The sequence below is a fragment of the Desmodus rotundus genome, chromosome 12, assembly GCF_022682495.2.
Source record: "Desmodus rotundus isolate HL8 chromosome 12, HLdesRot8A.1, whole genome shotgun sequence".
Lineage (NCBI taxonomy): Eukaryota > Metazoa > Chordata > Mammalia > Chiroptera > Phyllostomidae > Desmodus > Desmodus rotundus.
Genome location: NC_071398.1, coordinates 10,552,392 through 10,569,119, shown reverse-complemented (window position 1 = coordinate 10,569,119; position 16,728 = coordinate 10,552,392). Strand labels below are relative to the sequence as shown.

At 39.3% G+C, this 16,728-nt stretch overlaps 1 long non-coding RNA gene across 1 annotated transcript in view; it reads left to right on the top strand.

Moving 5' to 3' along the window:
• Nucleotides 1-3,975: 3,975 nt before the first annotated feature.
• LOC139440445 (uncharacterized) overlaps nucleotides 3,976-16,728 on the top strand; it is a 34,757-nt gene continuing 22,004 nt past the window's right edge. The window contains exon 1 of the long non-coding RNA XR_011650687.1: nucleotides 3,976-4,050. This is a non-coding gene — a long non-coding RNA (uncharacterized lncRNA). The remainder of the gene's footprint in view (nucleotides 4,051-16,728) is intronic.

Below are 16,728 nucleotides of genomic sequence, written 5' to 3'. Positions count from 1 at the left end.
AGAAGCAGAGATCCAGGGAGGCTGACATCAAATGAGTCCCCTTTTTCCCTCTAAGATTTTCCATTTTAACAGAGGCCTTGAGCAGAAGCAGCCTTACGTACATCAGTAGCTCCTGAGAATAAAGTTATTATGGATGGCCATTCCAGTACAGGGAAGGGGTTTTCCAAGTGCATCTCCAGTGTCCCTTCCAGTGTTGCATGGGAATGCAATTCTCACTGGGGACACAAGGATTCTAATCGCCAATTGTGATATGAGGGGCTTTAACTCCATTCTGACACGATTTACCCACAGGTATGGTCATATTCCACAGGTTAAGGGGTCAGTCCTACAAGACTTACCCCCTGACATGCCCCAGACAGCAGTCACGAGCCCAGGTTACTGCATGTGTTTCTTACCAACTGCTACAGAGCAGAGGTTCCAAGGTCGGCTTCCGGGAGGGGTTTGGCTCAAGCAGCTCACAGAACTCAAAGAAACATTTTACTTACTAGACCACTGGTTTATTATCAGTATATAGATAGATAGATAGATAGATAGATAGATAGATAGATAGATAGATATAGATAACTCAGGAACAGCCCGATGGAGGAGATACTCTAGTCAAGGGATGGGAAAGGGCATGGAGCTCCCTGATCTCTCCCAGCCTGCTACTTTCCCCCAAACTCCACAGGTTTACCAGCCCAAGAGCTCTCTAACCCCGATCCTTTTAAGTGTTTATGACGGTGTTATTACATACTCATTGTTGATGAAATCATTGGCCATTGACAATTGACTCAACCTCCAGTCGCCAGATATTATTGGAGGGTGGTACTAAAAGTTGCAACAATCCCCTTACCACATGGGTGGGTCCACGGGCCCCCACCCCCATCCTTAGTTTACCTAGTTCTTTCCCAAAGTCACCTCATTAACATAACAAAAACACCTTTGCCATTCTTACCACTTCAGGAATCCCACTGGTTTTAGGAGCCTTGTGACAAAACAGGGACAAAAACCAAATCTACATATTTTTATTATAAATCACAATATCACAAAGACCTAAGTCATAAAAGTTCAGATATGAGTCTATGAATTGCCCTACATATAAGAGGGAAAATAAATGTTTAGCACAGAAAATGTTTGCAAGCAAAGTTCTTTCCCCCTCAAACTGGTTTAGTCATAGAGCCCTATTATATGGATAATTTAAATATAGAGAATTATGTCCCTTTAAATCACAAGGAAACAACAGTCATCACTTGGGTATTTTATATAAATTTGCTGGCATATAAATGTATATTGTGTATATGACTCAATGCGATACGTAATTTATGAGGTTCATCTTCACAATATAGGCTGAAAATTCCCATGAAGCACTTTGAGTGTCCTCCTACATGAAAATATTAAAGGGGGCACGGTATCATAGATGGTCAAGGAAAACAGAAAGCCAGAGAGAATGGGCAAAACTTCGGGTCAGTCATTAGGAGTAGGATAGAGAGGATGTTGTCCCCGATACCTCACCTTTCCCAGCTCCCATGCTCATTGCGATACAATTTTGCAGTCCCTCCCTCCCTCTGAAGTGAGGGTGTATCTCCCTCTTTCACTTTGGACCTGGGTTTGTAATGCTATTTAGCAAGTGAAATATTAGCACACATAACACAAGATGGGGCTGGGAAAGTGCTTGCGCACCATGAACTTTGGCCTCTTGACTTCTGCCATCACCAGGAGAAGAGGTTTCCTAGACTAGCTTCTACCCCATTAGTCTGGGCCGCACAAAAAGCACGCAAGGCCTAGAGCCACCAGCTGGGCTCAGGCTGGAAGAGCTTCCCAGGCAGCGACCTTGTGGCACTGGCTTACCGACACACAGGTTGATACAGCCTAACCGTTGTGAAACGACACATGGTAACATGTCCTTATAACACATCATAAAGCTTTCAAATCAGTGATCTCATTATAATCCACCAGTATTTGTTCTGCACAGGCAGGAAGTCATGGCATTAACTGATTTCATAGATGCATAAACTGAGCCTTATGTATTTGATTAAGGCAATAATTCCTATGTGAAAGCCAAGATTCAAAGCCCAGGTGTCTGAATCTCAGGTTTACTGCAATTCTATTCCTCTATGTGGCTTTTTCAAAAATCAGGATGAAGAAACAGGAGGAAGAACTGAAGAAAATGCAATGATCATATAATCTATTCATTCCAAAACAAATTGGATTATTTCTAAATGTTTGAGTAGACTTACTAACAGAGATCTAAAGGCTAACAGTTATTTTTCCATTTTCCATTTTCCATTCTGTCTGTGACAAAAGCCCACAAAGAAATGCATTAGGAGCTAAGGATTGGGGAGGAATGCAGAGAAAAAAAAAAAAAACCCAAAACCCTGTAGCTAGATAATCCATAAACTAAACAATCAACCCTTAACTGAAGGCACACGTGTCGACTGAGATGCCTCCCTAACAGTGAGACCGTAGGCAATGATGAATGACTGGAAGAAATCAGCAAAAAGTCCTTCCTGAGCTCCAAATTGTGCCCTGAATATAAAAATCTGCTGGAATAGGTGACATGTTGCCACAGGTTCTGGGGAGCAGACAGAAGAAATTGCAGATCTGCCAACAATTTATTTCCAAAGACAGAGAGAAATGGTGATGTAGCAATGTCACAAAATAACGCAGCGAGCTTTTTTATTTTTCTGTCTGTCTGAGGAATGGCGAGCCAGACGAGAGTTTTATTATCTGAGCTACAGAGAACGACAAAATGCAATAATTAAGAAATCCGAAGACTGTCATAAGAGACAATATGAAGCAGGAAGCTGAACAATTACTTAAAGTGCTCAAATCGCTTAGCTCAGAACTTCACGGCTTTAAATATTTGGGGGAAAAATGAAGAGTTATCTCAGGGTGGGGGAAACTTTGAATTCCGAGAAAAATAAACGGGAGTGCATAAGAATATTTATTCAGTCATCTGCCGAATGTTGCTGCCGAGTGTAGGAATGTTGCAATCCTACAATGCCCCAAGTATATATTTTGTAAAGGAAGAAACATGAAAATAACTATTTACTGTTCTAGGTTCCCAACATGGGCGATTCCAGCTCTGAAATTCCTAAGCCTGAGAGTCTGATTTTTATTTTTCTTTTTTTAAATAAAATCACTCAGAAAATTATCTTGGTCTTCTACCTCCTTTAATACCTGTATTTTACACCAGCACAGGTGGTCCTTAGGTTGTGGTTGTGTTTGTTGTGGCTACTGCTGTGCGTGTGTGTGTGTGTACGTGCTCTGACTGAATGAGATATGGACACACTTGTGTAGCCTCCTCGACGCTCTAGAAGTTGATCCAAACTCAGCACAGTCACGTTCTAGAAAACACAACTAGGAAGGCAGAAATAATTTCAAGTTAGCTCAAATGTTTTACTTCCATTTCTTGGGCGTGATGTAGAGGCTCTTTAAAAATCACCATTTAAAAAAATCATTTTTATTGTTATTCTTTTATAGTTGTTCCAATTTTTCCCCCTTTGCCCTCCTCTGACCAGCCCACCCCCTGCTTCCACAGTCAATCCCCACACTGTTGTCCATGTCAATGGGTCATTCATACATGTTCTTTGTCTAGTCCTTTCCCCTTCTATCATTATCCCCTTCTCTGCTCCCCCCTGGGGCTGTCAGTCTGCTCCGTGTTTCCATGTCTGTGGCTCTATTTTGTCCCTTAGTTTTTTTTGTTCATTAGATTCCACTTATAGGTGAGATCATATGGTACTTGTCTTTCACCTGGCTTATTTCACTTAGCATAATATTCTCTAGTTCCATCCATACTGTTGCAAAAGGTAGGAGTTCCTTCTTTCTTTCTGCTGTGTAGTGTTCCATTGTGTAAATGCACCATAGTTAGAAATCGCTAGTTTTTCTCCCCATCCCTTTCCTACAATCCATGGCACCTCCCGTGTCCGTGTGCCCCCTCCAACGATCGCAGTGATCACGTTGCTTCTGCTCTTACCTCTGCTCTGTCTCCAGGTTCTGCATCAAAATACCCACAAGAAACAACTGGCAAAATACTGTGCAGAGAGTGGTGACGGGAACAAGCAGTCTTAGGTAGGTAAAGCTGGAATCTTCTCTATAGAAGAGAGAAGATAAAGGCCAGCATTACTCACCCAAATGATGTTCATCCAGACACATTTAAAAAAACTACCCTTTTCCTAAGAGTACATCAACGTTCATAACTGTTTCAATGAATATATCAAAGACCTATTTTCCGAGACAAAGTGTCTGCTGGTTGACGCATATCATTTGATAATAAAACTCAAGTATGCCAGACACAACTAATAGCCTTCCTTGACTCTTGTTATAGTTGGAGACCTATTCAGAAGGTAATTCATTTATAGGGCTTAAAAAAATTAATGTATAGAGTTTAGTGAACCATTCAAAAAAGTTGGGCAGGGAAATCTAATAGAGAATTTAGAAGCATCCTGTCTGATTGAAATTATGAATGTCCATCTACATAAAACTGACTGACAGACAATCAAATAGGTAATTACCATCAGGACACTGTCAAAAGGGGAACAAGATTAAAGAATTAGATTGGAACAATACCTGTGAAGGCAGAATTTAAACATTAAAATACATTTGTAGCCAGACAAGCAAGCATTTAAAAAGCACTTTTTATGTACTTCACTTGTATTAGAAGGTAAAATACAGTGAAACACCTAGAAAATGTCTTAAAGTTCAAGGTTTTTCCTAAGCAGAAAAGAACCAAAAGTAGTAAAATAATGCCCACACACAAAAACTCTGTGCAAATATTGATAAAAAGCTGTATTTATTCACCAAAAAATGGAAGCCAGGAAGATAGCTTTCATAGGTAAATGGATAAAAGAAATTTTGACCTATCCATGCAACAGAATCCTATTCAGTGATAAAGCGAGCCACGGTGCCATCCACAAACACAGATGAATCTTAACTGCATAATACTTAGTGGAAAAAGCCGGTCTGAAAAGGCTACATATTGTACGCTTCTATTGATAAGGCATTCTGAAAAAGGCAAAATCGTAGAGATGTAAACCAATCAACTGTGGTTGCTAGGGATCAGGAGGGAGAGGAGGTTAAGTAGGTGAAACACGGGATTTTTTAAGGGTGAAGAAACTGTTCTATGTGATGCTGTATTGTGATACATGCCACTACACTTGTAACATTGCATTGCTGATACATATACTTGTAAAATCTGCAGAAATTCACAGCAAAAGAATGAACTTTAATGTCTGCATATCACAACAGAATTATTTAGGAGGTGGGAGGACATGAGGAAGGAATATGGAATGGGACCAAGGAATCAAACTGTAGTAGAAATGTATTGAACAACCTCATTAAAGGGGTGGAGAAAAAGATTCTGGCCACAGTAACTTTGGAGGGAAGTACAGTCTGTAAGACTACAGGCAGGCGGTATTACCATCCGTGAGCATTGTACTGTAGTTGATAAAGTTTCCCTCCCCCCTCCAGTGGTATGGGTTAACACTTCTGAAAACACTATATACGGTACACGTACTGGAATTGAATAGGTAAGTGAACGGCTGGTGAATGGCAAGATCCAGGTTTCTGACCACTGGACTTGGAGATTACCATAAGCAAGGAAAGCAGGTACAATGATCCAAGTAGGAAGACTTAGAGTTGGAGACATCAGCATAAATGCCTATTTGGTTTAATATAGACTTAGACATACTTATTAATATGAGATCCTAGAAGCAACAATAACCCAGTAACAACAAGCACATCCAATGTACAGAACTTTGTTTCTGATACCATTGTCCAAAAGAGGACCCAGCGTATCCTTGGAGAAATGGCTGATTCTAAGTCCTAGGGAGGGAAATGTACAAGATGAACTTGGAGAACCTTACTGTGCCAGAAAGGAAGTGTTCCACACAGACGCACACAGTGATGGGTGGGTGACTGAGAGATGCCGGAGCCAGCCGGAAGAGCTCCCAATGGCAATGTTGGGACACTTTGAACAAAGTAAATAAAGTTTTGGATTATAACCCAAAATTAAAATAAGTGTCCATGAGTCATAAGTAAATAGTAGAATAATACATTAATAAAGGGGAGAGAAGAGAATAGCCTCTCAAGGAAGTGAAACATAACCTCCCCCACACATACACACCTGGACCAACGAGTCACGCTAATTGTATGGGGACTTGATATGATATGTTGAGAATCACACTTTCCCACTATCAATTTCTTCCCCCACATCAGTCTCCAGTTTATTGATGAGAAATAACAGAGAAATCCTGACTTAAGAACATTCTGCAAAATACCTGATTAGTTCTACTCACAACTTTCAAGGTTATCAAAACTAAGAAAAATCTCAGAAACTTGCAGCCAAGGGGAGCCCACAGACCTGGTAACTAAATGTAATGTGGTATCTTGGATAGGATCCAGGAACAGAAAAAAAAAACAGGTAAGAATTATTGAAATATGAATAAATTATGGACTTAGATGATTGTGACAAATTTGTCATAATAATGGAAGATGTTAATAAGAGTGAAAAGTATAGGGAACTCTATTATCATCTCAAATTTGCTTAAATTTAAAGCTGTTACAAAAAATTTAAAAACTGTAGATGACTTCTTAGGATTTTTTTAAATTTAATAAGCATAACCCAATACCAGACACTAAAAGAATCCAGGAACTCTCTCTTATAACATTGGACAATTTGATTTTACAATCTCTCACATCCTCTCAATACTAGCCATAAACTTTATGACAGTGGAATGTACCTTATTTGTCTTTATATCCTCATAGTATCTAGCACATTATTGTGTAAATACAAGTGCTCAAAAGGTTTTGGTAGAATGGAAGTCACATATATTAAAGGTTCCCTAGAATTAGGTAATGAATAAATTGACAACAAAATGAATATGAGCATTCATAACTACTGTAAAAAATCAGATGCATCATTCATTCTAAAAGAAATCGTTGAACACACATTATGGATTTAGTGGTCAGTAGCTATAATTAATGTTTACTGCAGACTAAAGGGAGAAGATTAAATTTCAACTAGTGCTTGGTGTTTGAGGCATAGTAGAGTGAGTAGCCTTTCCACAGGCTCTCAAGAAGAACCTTGCACTTAAGACTCGAGATTGCCAAATTATTGGTAGAAATAAGTGTACTCTGTGTGTTCACAGTGCCCCAATAAATGCTTATTCAAATGAAAACATAGAAAACCCTTAATATTCATCCACTTAACAGTCACCATTCCTGCTTTGAGATGTGACTTGAAAAATATATAATACAAAGCCAGTTTGAGAAAAGTCAATGTCCTACCTGTAAAATTGTAAACTACTACTTGTTTGGTGAGAAGAATTCACTTTGCTAATTGGGGGGTGTGGGGAACCATTCCAAGCGTGGGAAATGTGGCTCAGCCCCTACTCGGAAAAGCCAGTGGGGAGCAAGGTTGGTGGGCAGGACCCACGTCCATGGATAGGTTCTCCAGTGGGGAATCAGGCCTGCATTGTACCTAGACCACTATGAGGCTTGCTCTTGCTAAAACTCCCTCACCCTGAATTGAGGCAGCAAATGTTTACTGAGTATCTTTATCTTCCTACAATCTAGGCTAGACCTTCCAGGTATGGAGCATAACCTGTTGCGATCACTTCTCCCTTTACATTGCAAATATCCTTCTTTGATGTATTCAGCCAACATCCTCTCCTTTGTCTCCAAAAGATAACCACCCAAAACAAACCTGTGCATAGTAAATGAGGACCATCCTAGATGTAATGTGCCTAGAAAAACAATAAAAGCCTGTCCAGGTGGGGTCAGATCTCTTGGGCTCTCTCTAGCCCTCTCGCCCTCTCTCACTTAGAGAGTGGCCGCGCTGTCCCTTTTCCTCCACAGAATTTCTATAGTCCGTGTGTATTTGTCTATTGCTGCCACAACACCCAATCCTGCAAACTGGGATCTGCATCGGGGGGCCTAGCTAAACACCCAACATTTTCATTTCAAACTAGTATTGTTCCTTTGTATTAAAGAGTCACAGTACACACTATACCTTCCACTTATAAATTGCTTTCTAGTTTACTTCAGTATTTTTTAATCTTTATTATATTTTTTCCATTACCATTTAGTCCCCTTATACCCTACTCCCCGCATCAATCAGCACACTGTTGTCCATGTCCATGAGTCCTTTTTCCTTTCTGCTCAATCCCTCGACCTCCTACATTCCCCCACTCCTTAGCTGTCATCCTGCTCTCTCTGAGTCTGTCTCTATTTGCTTGTTAGTTCAATTTGTTCATTACATTCCACATATGAGTGAAATTATTGGTATATTTCTTATATTTCACTTAACATAACATTCTCCAGGTCCAACCATACTGTCATGAAGGGTAGAACTTTCATCTTTTTTTAATTTTTAAAATAATTTTTTAAGATTTCATTTATTCATTTATAGAGTGGGTGGAAGAGAGGGAGAAATAGAGGGAGAGAAACATAGATGTGCGAGAGAAACATCCATTGGTTGCATCTTGCACACCCCCAACTGGGACCTGGCCCACAACCCAGGCATGTGGTGGGACCTGGAATCAAACCAGTGGCCTTTTGGTTTGCAGGCCGGCACTTAATTCAGTGAACCACACCAGCCAGGGGAAAACTTCCTTCTTTTTTATGGTCGAGTAGTATTCCGTTGTGTAAAGGTCCCATAGTTGATTTATCCACTCATGTACTGGTGGACACTTGGGCTGCTTCCATATCTTGGCTATTGTAAATAACTCTGCAATGAACATAGGGGTGCTTATGTTCATTCAAAGCAGTGTTTTGGATTCCTTCAGTTTTATTACCAGAAGTGAGATCATTTATCAAAAGCAGGTTAATTTTTAATTTTTTGAGGTATCTCCATACTGCTTTCCACAGTGGCTGCACCAATATGCATCTCCATAAACAGTGCAGAAGTGTTCCCCTTTCTCCACATCCTCGCCAGCACTTGTTGTTTGTTGGTTTATTGATGATGGCCATTCTGACCGGTGTGAGATGGTATCTCATTGTGGTTTTAATTTGCATTTCTCTGATGCTTAGTGATGTTGAGCAACTTTTCATGTCTATTGACCATCTGTATGTCCTCTTTTATTAACCAATGTCACCCCAATAAATTCAAGAAAAAAACAAGAATATATAAATTAATTTAGAAAGTTAAAATAAAAACAAACAAATAAATAAAGTGAAGCTTAGCAGGAAAGGAGCCCGAACTCACTCTTTTCTCACTAAACGGTCCCTCAGTCCAAAGCCCAACTGAAAATAAACGGCAAGAACCCAGCTGATACGGTCTACAAGCATTAGCTTTCTGAGGCCCCGAACAAAGTTAGAAAAGCTTGGAGAGTGGGTCAGGAGGGGCAAAAAAACCAAAAGCAAAAACAAAAAATCCCAGCACATTGTATATTCACAAATGTGTATATTTAAGTTCTTATTTGTATTCCACCAGGATATTAAGGCTCTACTGTGCAAGAATATATAGTCCCAAATGGATAAGGAGTTTCCTGCTGGAATATGGTGGGAGATAATATTGTTAAAAGTGGGACCAGGGACTTCTTTAATCTTTAAATACCCTGAGTGATAAGCCTTTTCAACACTTTATTTTTTAAATGGGGAAGTGCAGACCTAAAACAGTGACTTGTAAAAATGTAGGTCCAGTAAGGGAAAGTGCTCGATTCTAAATGCAGTAAGGCAGTCTCCCCAGGTCCTCTGCTGTCTTTCCACCTGTTCATGGAGTGTCTTACAGAACTGATGGAAGAATTTACACTTTCCTAGAGAAACACTCATTGTGAGGTTAGTCCTTCCGAATACCTCTTTTCAGGCAATCTGCAGCTATTTTAGATAAATGCAGTGATGACATAGAAAGAAATGTGTGGAAATGATTTAGACTGCTGTCTTAGGCTAGTGTTCTTCCAGTACTTTATTTCTTGGACAGAAGGTGGGGTTTCCACCAAAATGTTTAATAAAGATGCTTTAACTTAAAAAGGTACATATATATGCATGAATGTTGTCAAGTGTATACACCCATGTTTGTGTGCATATGTGTATATTTTACTATGTCAAAAATAAACAAATCACATCATAAAGCAGAATAAAACATATTAACTTTCTTCAAAAATAGGCACAAGCAAATGGCATGTGACATGGACTTCGTTCATTGCCACGGTATTGACAGGTGGATATTAACAACAAACCAAAGAATTCCCAGAGCTGGAAGGACTTCCAGTCACCCCCTAGCCCCCACCATTTTGCATATGAGAAAATTCAGGAGGTTCAGTTAAGAAAATAGGACTCTCTTATTTGAGAGTGAAAACTGAACTTTACAAAGCTTTTGCCAGGATCAGAAGCTAAAGTAAAAAAAACAAAATAATAATAATAATAAAAGTATTGGCTGGGCCATGGGGTGGAAAATGTAAGCACAGAAAAACCAGCTCAGCAGCGAGAGAGGAGTGAATTGCAGCCAAGCAGAATCACGTGTGAGAAAAATGGCACCTGAGACAGAGGAGGGAGCTTTGCGATGCTTTCTGGTTCTGGTCCCTCTGAATCATGCTTGTACTTCTGTTTCTCCAGACATTCTGTCCTGAAACCACATTCTCACATAAGTAATTGAGTAAGCTTCCATGAGTTAGTAGTTTTGGTATTAAAATAGAGTTGACTGGTACAGACATTCTCTGTGTCCCCATGTGACATTTTTCCTTATATCCCAAATGTCGGTTACACTAAACTTAATATTGCACCTCTAAACATGTCTGGGTTTTCTGGGGAGCTCTACAGTATGTCATAGAAACCTCAGAAAAAAACACATATTGTAGACACGTCCACACAAAACAGAAGCGACTTCTAGGAATGGAATATTGGATCCAGAGATTTCCTCCTGCGAATTTTGGTCCATCCACTGGAAGTCTTTTCTAAAACCCAAAAAACTCATGTGTTTATTTATTTTTATTGTTTTTTTTCCACTGTGGCATTGTCATGTCCTAAACAAAATTTCTGAATAGAGACCCTTTGTAGGAGTCTGACCATTGATTCAAAGGACCTTCGTGTTTCTAATGTCTTGTGATCACAGTGAATGTTCAAGAGCTTTGACGAACTCTTGAAAGCAATCAGAGAACCAAGTTGCTAGGAGCTCCATACTCAGTACAGCCAAGATCTACAGAATATTAAAGTTTTGGAAAATCTCAACCATCTGCTGTCAAGTAAAGTCTTCACATTCCAGGTCCTCTGACTATTTCCCTGGGTCTCTACCCACAGATGACATGGTGGTTTGTTAAAGTCTGACACACTCTTACAATCTAATTTTCTATTTTAAAAAATGCAAACATTGAAAAAAAATGAAAATAAGCAAAAGAAGAATAGGGACAAAAGAATAGCCCTGAGACCCTAAGGATTCTTAAGATACTTTTTCAAACATCTTCCTATTCCCTTAAAACTTTCACTAACAATCAAAGGCTGAGAAAGGGAAAGGCAATTTCCCCAGGGTCACACAACTGATTATATGACTGAATAGATCTCAAGTCCTCAGTGTCTGGTTTTAGGGTGTGACGAATAAGAAAACACACCGAGGCCTAAACCAAGCCTGATGCCCAGCACAGGGGCCACTTGGCTCGAGTGTTTAGGTCAATCAGTTGGTGGCTCCCTGCCTAGAGAAAAGTTGCTCAGAAGTCTGAGGCTAAAATGTACCCAGTGACGTGGTTTTGTTTTTATTTCTGCTTGCTTTTTTCCCCATATCGTCACTGAACGATTTTTACTTGGTCCCATTACTGAAAAATAGATGGATTGCCCATAAAATTCTGGATTTCTGGCCTCACTAAGATGAATACACGCTGTCAGCTGTGGGCCAGCGTTGCTGACTTTGAGCTGTAGCCACTCTCTTCAGACAGGAAATGCGTGATTTAGTTCCCCTCTGCTCCCAGCCTGCTTCATTCATTTCTGTTACTTGCCTGGCACTGACATTTGATATTCCCTCGGGTTTCATATTACCAACTCCATGTCACATGGGCATTGCTTTGAAAAGACTCCCTTTGCCCTTCCACACGGAATGCTTTCGCATACAGTACACCGTATTGTCCAATACGGTCAGTGGGCTTTGGAGTCGGACCGCTTTGCTTCAAATTCTGGTTTTACCACTTCCTGGCTGTGTGAGCATGGGCAAGCTGTTTAAGAACTCTTGCCTCTGTTTTTCATCAACAAAATGGGGTTGGTAATACTACTGTTGTGAGCATTCATTGAGTTCATAAAAAATACATTTGCCAGAACACGACTGATGTTCTTTTACATACGTGTTCGCTATCACTATATTATTTCCTTAGATCTGCCTATTGTTCCATAAAAAGCAAATGTGATTCATGAAGTAAAGTCAGTATGGGAAACTCTGGAGTCATATGTATAGACTTTGTTTTACTTGAAGAACATGCTTTTTTGTTGTTGTTGTTATAGAATGATCCTTCAATGGTAGCTTCCTTCCCAATTAACTGTATTGTGTCTAGTGAGTATATTATGACTTTAATATCTTTGTTCCTGCACTCTATTCTGATATGGTAACAACTTTGGAAGATAAAATACGAAATAAACCAATTAGAGATAAATCAAATAAACTAGTTTATTTCTTGTTTCTTTCTTTTTTGTCTTATTTCTTGTTTCCTTTTTTCCCCATATAAGACCAAGGATGGAAAGTATCTGAGATCCAAACAAAGGTAATCTCATCCTGTGCCCACTGCAGACAAAACTAATCCATCCTCATGCTCTTTCCCTAAGAGTTTAGATCTGACCATACAACCCTCGTCAGAGTGGTTCGAAAAGCTACTACTGTACTGTTGTAGTTGACCCATCTACTGAGAACGATTATTTAGTTATTTTCCTATCTGTTAACTGTACTGCCATTCTGCCACACAATTTCAAAATCTAAAAGCCATCATCCACTCCTTTCTCTCCCGGGACAGAGCATCAGCTTCAACATCCTGCCAATTATACTTCTACAGAATCTTTGGAAGCTGTCACCTCCTCTCGGGTTTTCACTGCCATTGTCTTGGTTGGAGCTTTCCTTGCCTGTCACTTGGGTAGGAACACTGGCTTCCTATGCTTCTCTGCCTCAAGTCCCCTTTTGGTGATTCTACTTGAATGGATTTTTCTAAGACCACAGGTTGAATCATGTCCCCTTCCGGGTCTATTCTTTTTCCAACACATTTATGGCCCTGTCCTCTCAGTATTGAATCCCTCCCATGCTCCACAGCCTCATCTCTCACTGTCATTGAGTCTGGCACTGTTGCTGAACTCAGTTTCCTCAAAGTGATTTCTAATTTTTTTGCTCCCTGTTTGCTCGCGGCATGTCTATCTCCACGTTTAAAATAAATACTCATCTGTCTAATACCAACCCCTCTCTAAAGTACCTGAAGCACTTTTATTTAGTAAAAATCAGATATTCGATGGATTTCTATAGTGTTCTATATATATTTCGTCATAAATAATCATATATCACATTGTGTCATTGCTAGTTGTATGTGACTTACTAAACTCTAACAAGGAAGAAACTGTATGTTAGCAAGTATTTTTGAATACTCACTTTGTCCATATCCACATTCATAAGATGCCATTTTAATGGACTTTGGATCCTCAGCTATTATACTGAAAAGGTAGTTAATAAAACAAGATATCAACTGGGTAGTGAACTCAGTATGTGTTTATCAAACAGAGTTGGGCACTCAAATCACCAAAAAGTCAAGACACTTCTCAGCTAGATGATGGGTTCGCCACTGTAGAGGGTGTTGCCCTGTTCTAGTGAATCAGAGAGGCAACCCTCAGGGCTGCTTTGGGGGAGTTACAAGCAATACAATATGCAAAGCTTGAGAAAACAACAACATCAAACTGTTCACTTCAGTGTTGTCCTCAGGCTGACAAGATTTTTCTTAGCTTGACAAATTTTAGCAGTCTACTTCCTTCCTAGCTTTGCAGTGCATTGTAAGTATAGGATATCCATTCAATCGTCTTTCTACAAATCAGACATTACAGATATTTGAATGCTTCCACTACCTAGTACTTAAAATGTTCATTCATCCTTGCCCAGGAGCAACTGGAACATCTGGAGCTATTCTACGTGAAGTCACTGGTGCAGTTTGCCTTCTGAATGGGAATGTGATGGGTGAGCTGGAGGGCAAACCAGTGGTACGTGTGACAGAAAGCAGGTGCAGTGGAAAAAGGAAGGAGAGATTTTTGCAACATGCTTTCTATAAAAATGGCTGGGACATTCCATAGATTCTTATTTCTTTTGCAAATGATGCTCATCCACTTTAAGTAACAGTTTGAAATTTTGACCTATGCATATTGAATAAGTCAAATTATTCTTCAATGGTGATGAGGACTAAAGAACCACATGGTGACAATTTGTTTCTTTCCCAATTCATGTGGATTGTCACCACACCCCAAACTGAACACCTGAGTCTTACTCCACTGAAAAAGCTCTAGGCATTAATGTTTAGAACTCTGGATGCTCACGATCACAGAGAGAAGGAAATAAGAACACATTAATATAAAAGGTATGAGATATTGTATAGGACATTAAAAATAAGGATTGTTTTGCCAACAACTCGCAAATTCACGCTTTTACTTAAGAGAGACACATTCAATAGGAGGCATGACTGTTCATAGAACATATATATCAGAAGTCTTGCGACCGAGGGTTTGGAATTTTTATAAATGTTACTAAGAAAAATAATTCTGTACTCAGAGGTAAAGGATAGTGTTTCTAAAATAAGAAAGGAGCGTCTTTACAGCTCTGTCCCCACCCTTTCAGTGTTGGTGTCAGAAATTACATCTTTATATATAGATTGTGTCCTCAAAAATATAAACTAATTTTTAAATGCATCAGCCTTTTAAATTATGAAAAAAACAAGATTTGGAGCAACAAACCGAAGTTACATAATACTAACTTTTTCAATAATAATTGTACCTTTTTGTTAAACGCATTAGTCTCTGAAATCATGTAAAAACAAAAAGTGCAATTCCAAACCACTGTCACAATAATACTACCTCCTGTACTTGCCCACGTGTTGACCTTTTTTGAGATCTTATCTCTCCATGCAGCTTTAATTACTGTCTCGTGCATTTTCCTTCCACCTTGTAGACTCCCTTGAGCATTTCTTACAGGGTAAGTAGAGTGGACACAGACTCTCTCATCTTTTGTTTATCTGTGAATGTCTTAATTTCTCCCTCACTTCTGAAGGAGGATAGTTTTGCCAGATATAATATTCTTGGTTGACAGATTATTTTCTTTTAGCATGTTGAATATATCGGATCACTATGTTCTGGCTTCTAAAATTTCTCGTGAGAAATGTGATGATACTTATTGAGGATTCCTTGTATTTGACAGATTGCTTCTCTCTTCCTGCTTTCTTTTCTCTTTTTTATTGTATTTTTTTCCATTAGCATATATTCCCCTTACACTCCCCTGCCCCGTGCAATCACCACACTGTTGTCCATGTCCATGAGTCCTTTTTCCTTTTGGCTCGATACTTCCACCCCCTAATCCCAATCCCCCAAAGTTGTCAGCTTGCTCTCTCTATAAGTCTGTCTCTGTTTTCCTTGTTAGTTCAGTTTGTTCATTAGATTCCACATGTGAGTGAGATCATGTGGTGTTTGTCTTTCTCTGACTGGCTTATTTCACTCAGCATTGTGTTCTCCAGGTCCATCCATGCTGTCACAAAGGGTGAAATTTTCTTCTTGTTTACAACAGAGCAGTATTCCACTGTGTAAATGTGCCACAGTTGTTTTATTATCTATTGATGGATACTTGGGCCACTTCCATAGCTTGGTGATTGTAAATAAAACTGCGATAAACATAGGGGTACTTATGTTATTTTGAATTAATGTTTTGGGTTTCTTTGGATATATTCCCAGAAGTGGAATTACTGGCTCATAAGGCAGTTCCATTTTTAAAATATTGAGGTATCTTCCATGCTGCTTTCCATTGTGGCTGTACCTGTCTGCATTCCCATCAACCATGCAAAAGGGTTTCCCTTGCTCCACATCCTCCCCAGCACTTGTTTGTTGATTTATTGATGATGGCCATTCTGACCACTGTGAGGTGACGTCTCATTGTGGTTTTAATTTGCATTTCTCTGATGATTAGTGACACCGAGTATCTTTTCATATGTCTATTGGCTGTATGTCTTCTTTGGAAAAGTGTCTGTTCAGGTCCTTTTCCAACTTTTGAATTGGATTGTCTGCTTTTTGGTATTGAGTTTTATAAGTTCAACATTCCCTTTTTCTTTGACTTTTGAAAGTTGGATTATAATGTGTCTTGTGGTAGGTCTCTTTGAGCTCATGTTTGAGTTCACTGAGCTCCTTGGATGGGTTTATTCATGTTGTTCATCAAATATGAGACCTTTTTAACCATTATATCCTCAAATATTTTTTCTGACCCTTTTCCTCTCTCTTCTCCTTCTGTAACTCCCACAATGTATATGCTGGTTCTCTTGATGATGTCCTAACATCTCTTAGGTTCTGTTTGCTTTTCTTCAATCATTTTCTTTCTGTGGCTCAGACTCAATAATTCCTACTGTCTCATTTCTGAGTTCACTGATGCTTTCTTCTGTCGGATCAAATCTGCCTCTGAATCTCTCTAGGGAAATTTTCATTCAGCTTTTGTACTTTTCAGATTGACAACTGTCAGACAGGAGGGGTGTTGGGGGCTGGGTGAACAAAGATGGAGGGATTAAGCAAAATATATATATATATAACAATATATATATACACACAACAGTACATTGATAG